Source organism: Bufo gargarizans, chromosome 9, assembly GCF_014858855.1.
Source record: "Bufo gargarizans isolate SCDJY-AF-19 chromosome 9, ASM1485885v1, whole genome shotgun sequence".
Taxonomy (NCBI): Eukaryota; Metazoa; Chordata; class Amphibia; order Anura; family Bufonidae; genus Bufo; species Bufo gargarizans.
In genome coordinates this window covers 10,546,546-10,554,811 of record NC_058088.1, presented here as the reverse complement: position 1 = coordinate 10,554,811, position 8,266 = coordinate 10,546,546, and positions in this window count along the sequence as shown.

Genomic DNA, 8,266 nt, shown 5'->3' with positions numbered 1-8,266 from the left:
AGGCAGCATTTCACCAACATGGTGGAGCAGTATGTGTGCACACGCCTACACGTACTGAATGACTGGTCTGCCCCCTACAACTTCTAGGTCTCCAAATTGGGCACATGGACTGAGCTTGCCGTTTATGCCTTGGAGGTGCTGGCCTGCTCTGCAGCCAGTGTATTGTCTGAACGTGTGTTTAGCACGACTGGGTTGGGTTATCACAGGTTATATTTCCCAATGTTTTGGGGTGTACCCTAATTAAAAAAAAAATAAAAAATAATTTAAAACCAAAAAAACTGTGTAGGCTACCTCTTCCGCTTCCACCTACACCGCCACATCCAACGTCTCCTCAACCTCATACTCCATATGGACCTCATCCTCCTAGATCACGATTATTATCTTGTATTTTTATGTATTTTATGTTATTTATAGTCATTTCCCTATCCCCTTGTCATGCTCTTAACCACATTTTTCTGGCATTTGCAGCCCTTTAGCCCTTTCCATGACATTTTTCTTGAATGGTTTGGGATAAGATTGGATTTCTCACAGTTGACTATCCAGCCCAGGTTCTGAAGGTGAGGACCACCTGAAGATGAGCCTGTAGGAGATCCGACGTTTCTGCTATAACTAACAGATCGTCCAGATATGGAATAATTAATATTCCCTTTTGGCTTAGGGAGGCCACTACTTCTGCCATAACCTTGGAGAAGATGCGAGGAGCAGAAGATATTCCAAAAGGGAGACAGTTGAATTGAAAGTGATGAATCTTCTCTTTCAGCTTCACTGCAAATCCTCATGCCTTCGGACAGAGAGGACCTCTGAGGCCAGGGGGGTTGGGTTATCATGAATTTTTGTGAGGGGAAGAGAATCCAACTCTATAGCATAACCGTTTTTTACAATACTGATTATATCCGGGTCTACGATGACCTGCTCCCAGGAATTTATAAAGGAGCTGAGTTTTCCCCCAAGACGATTGGCATCACTGTTTGGAAGACCAGGAGGAAGGCTCTTCCTTATTGGGGTTAAAAAGAAAATTCCTTCCTTTACCACACTTGGCATGGCTCCACCTTCCCGATTTTCCCCTATCTGATCTGGTATCTTGCTGTTTGCGAAAAAACTGCCTTCTATTTCTGGATCTGTCTTCAGGAAAACCTTTTTTGTGGTCTGTAGCATTTTCTAAGATTTTATCCAGATCTGGGTCCGAACACATACTGCCCATGGAACGGTAGGGATATCAATTTGTTTTTAGATGTCATATCACTGGACCAGGCCTTCAACCACAGGACTCTTCTGATGGTGTTACAGAGTACTGCTGTACGGGCAGAAAGTTTTACACTCAGCAGAGGCGTCTGCCAGGAAATTAGTGGCCTTTCTAAGTAGGGGAAGGCTGTCCAAGATTTGCTCTCTTGGAGTCTTGTTAATTAAGTGGAGCTCTAATTGCTCCAGCCACACTGATAAGGTACGAGCTACACATGTCGCCGCCACTCCGGGTTTTAAAAGAGCAGCTGTAGCTTCCCGCGTTTTTTAAGGAGGCTTTCTGCCTTTTCGTCCATAGGGTCTTTTAGCTGCGCAGCGTCCTCAAAAGGAAGGACCGTGCCCTTTGCGACTTTGGCCACTGGGGCATCGACTCTGGGAATGGACTCTGTCTGTGCAATCTGCCTCATCAAAGGGATACTGCCTTTTTATGCCATGGGGAATGAAAGAGCCTTTTTCAGGTTTATCCCTTTCCGCTCTTATGATCTTCTGTATGTTATCCGGAAGTGAGAATACAGATCTCTTCCTCTTCCCCAAACCCAATTTTTTTTTCCTCCTGAACAGATCTGAGTTTCCTGGGAATCTCCATTCTGATTGTGGCTCTTTTGGCTTTGATTAGCTCCTCAATATCCTCAGCATTAAAATGGAATCTTTTATTTTCATTATCTTGATCGGATTCTTGAGATCTTTCCAAGATCTCGGGATCTGAGAGCTCAGGATTCACAGAATCGGAATCCCTTCCCATGTACATAACCACTCTAGATGAACCCGGTCTATGGGGGGGGGGGGGAGTGAGGGGGTCTGGGGGAGGGGTGAGGATCCCTGGCGGCCAGGGGAGATTGAGCTTCCACTCTAACCATGGATTTAATCTCCTCCAGCAGACTAGATTATTCAGACTTGACAACAGATGCGGTACACTCCTTGCATAAAGGTTTAGACCCAGAGGAAGGTAGATGTTTTGAACAGAGACCACACTTCCTGGGTTTAACCTTGGCAGAAGAGGAAGACTCCTTTTCTCCCTGCAATATACAAGGGAGAGAAGGGTCAACCACTACAGGGTAAGTAAAACATAAGGAGGGTGCCTGAGACAGGCTACTAGCAGAACCCAGAGTAGTGAGAGGCTCAGATCCAAATCCAGTGGTGGAGGGGGCACTCATTACTTCAGTTCCCGTCCACAGAAACGCCAGAGACAACCGGCAGGTTGACAACGCTGGGTGCCATGTTGGGACCGGCATTGCCCCCTTTAAACACTGGGCAAGTGTCGGCCGTGCTCAGCGTGACGTCAAGATGCTAAGCCTCGGCGTCTGACGTCATCACCCGGCAGCTGGAGGGAAGCGCGCCCTAGCGTCGCTCCAGCCACCTTTCCACTCCGCATAAAGCCCTTCTGGACCGCCGCAGGAGGGAGCTTTGCCGAGGCCACCGTACCATAGAGGGGCCCTGGCGCAGACCACATAGGAGGAGGGACTAGCCGGGCCGCCAGAGCCGACCTCTGGTCTGCAGACTCAAAAAAATTATCCAGGTAAAAATAAAATAGGCTAGGAACCCAGAAGAAACACTGGCGATGAGGGGAAGAGGTGGGGTTTTTAAACCTCTGTGTTTTTTCCTGTCCTATCAGAGGAAGTCAATCTCAGTGTCTGCTGTCATGGAGACAACTGGGGAAATATATATACACAAGGAGATGCTAAGAAGTTCTTGGCTTTACCCCCTTCCAGTTGGATCAGATGGCAGAGGCACAAGGAAGTTTCACATCTGTGGGGTTACAGGCTGTCATAAAGTTTTTGTTTCTCCAGGGAAAGGACATTCACATTGAGATGTCACAAACACTAGGGGAGAAGTGTCATTGGTGTGAATGTCCTTTCCCTGGAGAAACCAACTTCTCGACGGCCCGTAATTCCACAGACGTGAAACTTCCTTGTGTCTCTGCCATCTCAGGTTGTATCTGAAATTAAAAATAGTTATAACAATCATAGACCTCTGATATTTGCACAGTTGCATAACAAGATATCAAGCTTTCATATGGTACCAAATTCATTTTTCAATTCCAACTGGAAGGGGGCAAAGCCAGGAACTTCTCAGCAATATATATAAAATCTCTACACTGGTGTAAAGTAGAACTGGCTTAGTTGCCCATAGCAACCAATCAGATTCCACCTTTCATTTTCCAAAAGGAGCTTTGAAAAAAACTCAAAGGTAGAATCTGGTTGCTATGGGCAAGTAAGCCAGTTCTACTTTACACCAGTTTGATAATCCTCCCCTATTTTGTGTGTATACATTTTTGTTTTTTCTTATATATTTTTTTTTTAAGAGACGGCTAAAATGTGTTCATCATTTCTCTTGCTCTGTTACATTTTTGTGATTGCTAAATAAATTAGACTTTTTCTGTTATCCCAATGTCCTGGTATACAGAGATGAATCTGTAGATACCGGTCCATTATCATTCATACTCTGTGCTCTGTTGCAAAACAGATACGTTTTGCAGGAAGTTTTGAGTTTTCAATCCCTCAAGTAACAGTTTAAAAGTACAGACAGCAATAATTCTAAATTAATATAGTGAAGTGTCAGAATACTAACAGTGTTTGGGGATAACCCCAAGGAGACACAAATATAGGGGGTCAGGCAGGGGACTCCTAAGGCTGAGTTCACACGGGCGAGATTTCCGCACGGGTGCAATGCATTAGGTGAACGCATTGCACCTGCACTGAATCCTGACCCATTCATTTCAATGGGGCTGTGCACATGAGCATTTTTTTTCATGCATCAGTTCTGCAATGCTTTAAAATCGCAGCATGTTCTATATTCTGCGTTTTTCACGCAGCCCTGGCTCCATAGAAGTGAATGGGGCTGCGTTAATAACGCATTGCATCTGCAAGCAAGTGCGGATGCAATGCGTTTTTCACTGATGGTTGCTAGGAGATGTTGTTTGTAAACCTTCAGTTTTTTATCACGCGCGTGAAAAACGCATCAAAACGCATTGCACCCGTGCGGAAAAAACTGAACAACTAAACGCAATTGCAGCCAAAACTGACTGAACTTGCATGCAAAATGGTGCGAGTTTAACTGAACGCACCCTGAACGCATCCGGACCAAATCTGTCACGCTCGTGTGAACTCAGCCTATTAAGCAGAGAAGGAATGGGTAGGAAGTTCTCAGTAATTGGCCCACAGTCGCCCACTTTGCCTGGTATCGTATGTTGCCAATCCGCCCCTGCATTATGGCACAACTGGGCAGGTCCGGCACTATAATAAGGCAGACCAAGTGGCTACCTTAGAGCGTGCTGTCGTCCGCCCGCCTGCGGCTGTTCTCCTCTGTGTGGTCCTGGTATCTTCTCTCTGGGCTCCCGACAAGTTTGAGGACCTTTCCCACTCAGCCAATCAGTGGCCACAGCTGTGTCACGTGTCAGTGATTTCCCGCTGAGCCAATCACTGGCCTGACATGTAACACAGCCGCGGCCACTGATTGGCTGAGTGGAAAAGGTGCTCAAACTTGTCAGAAGCCCAGAGAGAAGATACCAGGACCACACAGAGGAGAAGGGGAGCTTCTGCAGACGGGACCAAGGCCAGGTGAGCATAATGGTTTTTACACAACATTAATAGAGGATGGGGGGGGTGAAATGTGACATGGAGGGAGAAATGTCACATCACCCCCTTTGTCATATTTCTCCCCCTCCATGTCACTTTTCTCCCCCTCCATGTCACATCACCCCCTCCTTTTTACATCACCCCCACCGATTTCTGGTGGGGGGGTGCCAAAATGTAGCTTTGCTTGTGTTAACAAAAATCCTTGCACCGACCCTGCAACTGGGCTTTCCTAAGAGAAGGATATGAACAAACTTGATGGGACCATACAGTATTTCTTCATCTAGATACTGTTCTGCAACTATGTAGCAATATGTATTGTCATCTGACCTCTCCTAATAACGGTAATGTTTGTGGTAATGGTAATGTTTGTTTCCAATATGCGTTTGATCTTCCTAAACTGGGGACTGAAGTGTAGTAACAATATGGGCTATTTATTTAATTTTTTTTGTTGAGCACTAGTTATGGATGGGACATTTCACGAACGCGCGTTCGCGATCAAATGTTTGCGAACTGCGCATTCGCGGCGGGTGCCATTCACTTTAATGGCAGGCGAACCTGAAAAACCTTCAGGTCATATTTGTAGCCACCAAATACTTACTAGAAGTGCACAAATAGTCCCACAACATGGACAGTGACATACCAGAGGGGGATCAATGGCAAAAATTCCCACAAAAAATATGCATTTTATTCATGAGCCATTTTTATGCTCTCACAAAAGTGCTCTGCTGTAGCCTAGAGAAAATTTATTTTACGGGAGTACGGGCCCCAAAAAATTAGGCATTCACCTGACAGAAAAGGCCTTTCATGTGTGTGTATATATATAAATATATATATATACATAAAGCAAGGACCATTCGTGGTTCTGGTTGGTGGCGGATATATGTCGGCTGACATGAGGAAATTCAATTACAGGTGGTCGTGACAAGTGCTGAATTCCTCCGAGATCCATGCCTCATTAATTTTTAGAAATGTGAAGTAGTCTACACTGTCGTGAGCTAGGAGAGTGCGCTTATCAGTCATGATCCCCCCCCCCCTGCTGCGCTGAACGTCCTTTCAGACAAGGCACTCAACGAGGGGCAAGCCAAGAGTTCCATGGCAAATTGTGCCAGCTCTGGCCACAGGTCAATCCTCTACACTCAGTAGTCCAGGGGTTCCTCACTTCTCAGAGCGTCTACATCGGCTGTTAACCCGATGTAGTAAGACACCTGTCAGTAGGCGTTCCCTGAGGCTGGATCCGGAGGGCGGCTGTCGTTGGATTGGCTGCAAGAATGATTTCATATCCGAAGGGACCAACACATCTTCAAACCGCCCTCTTCTTGCAGGCGCGGTAGGATTGGTACCTGCACCTGTTTCGCTGTGGGTGGAAATTCCTCTGCCAGCGCCCGCAACAGCAGAATACAGCATCTCTCGCAGCAAGGCCTGGAAATGCTGCATTTTGACAGCCTTCTGTGATGCTGGTAACATGTCCGCCATTTTGTGTTTGTACTGGGGGTCTGAGTACATTGCCACCCAGTAATGGTCCTTGCCCTTTATGCTTTTTATACTGGGGTCCCTCTTTAAACACTGGATGAAGGCATGAAGGCCCCCATTTGCACTAAATTGGAAGCGGTGGAGTGTCCTGGCTTCTGCTCATCGCCCAGGAGAATGTCATCCTCGGTCTACTCCCCCCAGCCACGGACAACACCAGGGATCCCCAAAAAGTTTAAAGCCTGCTCTTCTTGCTCCTCCTCCCCCCCCCAGGGCACCATCCTCTACTGACTCCTCTTCAGACTCCTGCTGACTTCTCTCAGATGGAGTAGCCCCCGACCCCCCCTGGGAATTCATCCAGCATTGCGACTTCCTCATCTTCCAGCTCCTGCTCCTCGACAGCTTGATCAATGACACAACGCAATGCACATTACATAAAGAAGGCGTAAGGTACGATGTCACTGATGGCGCCCTGGCTGCGACTGACCAGTTTGGTAATCTCATTAAATGGGCGCAGAAGTCTGCATGCGTCGCGCATGAGCAGTCACTGATGTGGTGAAAAAAACCAAGCTCCCCAGAACCTGTCCTGCCGCAGAGTTCGTACAGGTAATTGTTAACTGCACGTTTCTCCTGGAGCAGCCTATCGAGCATATACAAGGTGGAGTTCCATCACGTTGGGCAGTCACAAAAAAGACGTCTGATGGGCAGGTTGTGTCACCGCTGAATGTCAGCAAGGCGAACCATGGCCGTGTAAGATCTTCTAAAATGGCCAGAGATTTTCCCGGCCTGCCGCAAGACATCCTGGACCCCGGGGTATTTGGCAACGAATCGCTGCATGACTAAGTTCAGGACGTGTGCCATGCACGGCACGTGTGTCATTTTGCCCTGTTTCAGCGTGCTCAGCAGATTGGCACCGTTGTCACACACCACTTTACCAACTGTCAAATTGAGTAGGGTTAGCCGATGATCGGCCTGTGACCGCAGAGCTGAAAGCAGTGCAGGACCAGTGTGGCTTTTGGCTTCCAGGCACAACAGCCACAGCACAGCATGGCAACGTCTCACCTGGCACGTCAAATAAGTTCTGGGGAGCTTGGGGGGTGCAGCGGAAGAGGCGATAGCAGTGGAAAAGGAGGAGTCAGCCAAGGAGGAGGAGGAGAAGAAGAGGCAGGCCTGCATGCAATCCGTAGCGGTAACACCAAATCCACACGGGTTCCATGCTTGACGGCCGTCAGAAGGTTCACCCAGTGGGCAGTAAAAGTTATGAACCTTCCCTGACCGTGTTTGCTAGACCACGTGTCTGTGGTCAGATGTATCTTGGCACCGACACTGTGTGCCAGATATATATTAACTTGCCGTGGAACATGGCTATAAAGCTCTGGGATTCCCTCTGGGAGAAATATTTTCTTCTGGGGATCTTCCATTGCAGTGTGCCTCTGAGTCCACCAGTTTATATGGTAGTAGTTGGCGGGCTAGCAGTTCTGACAAGCCAGCGGTCAGCCGTTGGGCAAGAGGGTTATCTGGCGTCCTCAACTTTATATGTTCGAACATTTGGGCCATGGAAGCCTGCCTTCTGCCAGATGAACGCGACAACAGCACGGTGGAAGGTGGAGTGGAGGACAAATGGGAGGAGAAGGAGAAGAGGCAGGACGTGGAGCGCCGGTAGTGTGGATTCTGACGGTGTTGCTCCCACTGGGCTCGGTGATAAGAGGACAGGTGCCTTCTTAAGGCGGTCATCCCTAGGTGAGTGTTGGGCTTACTGCGACTTATGTGTTGACAGCACAGGCTGCAGATGGCAAGACTATTGTCAGCAGCTGACATGTTAAAAAAAAGCCCACACTGTGGAGCCATGTGCCAGCGTCCTAGGAGCGCAAGATGTGACCGTGCATGGTGGATGGCTCACTCCAGATACATTTGCAGTCTGCTTTTTGCTTCCTGTGCACTGCGAGTTCTGCCTGCCTTTCCTTCTTCTCCTCCCTATCTGCTGC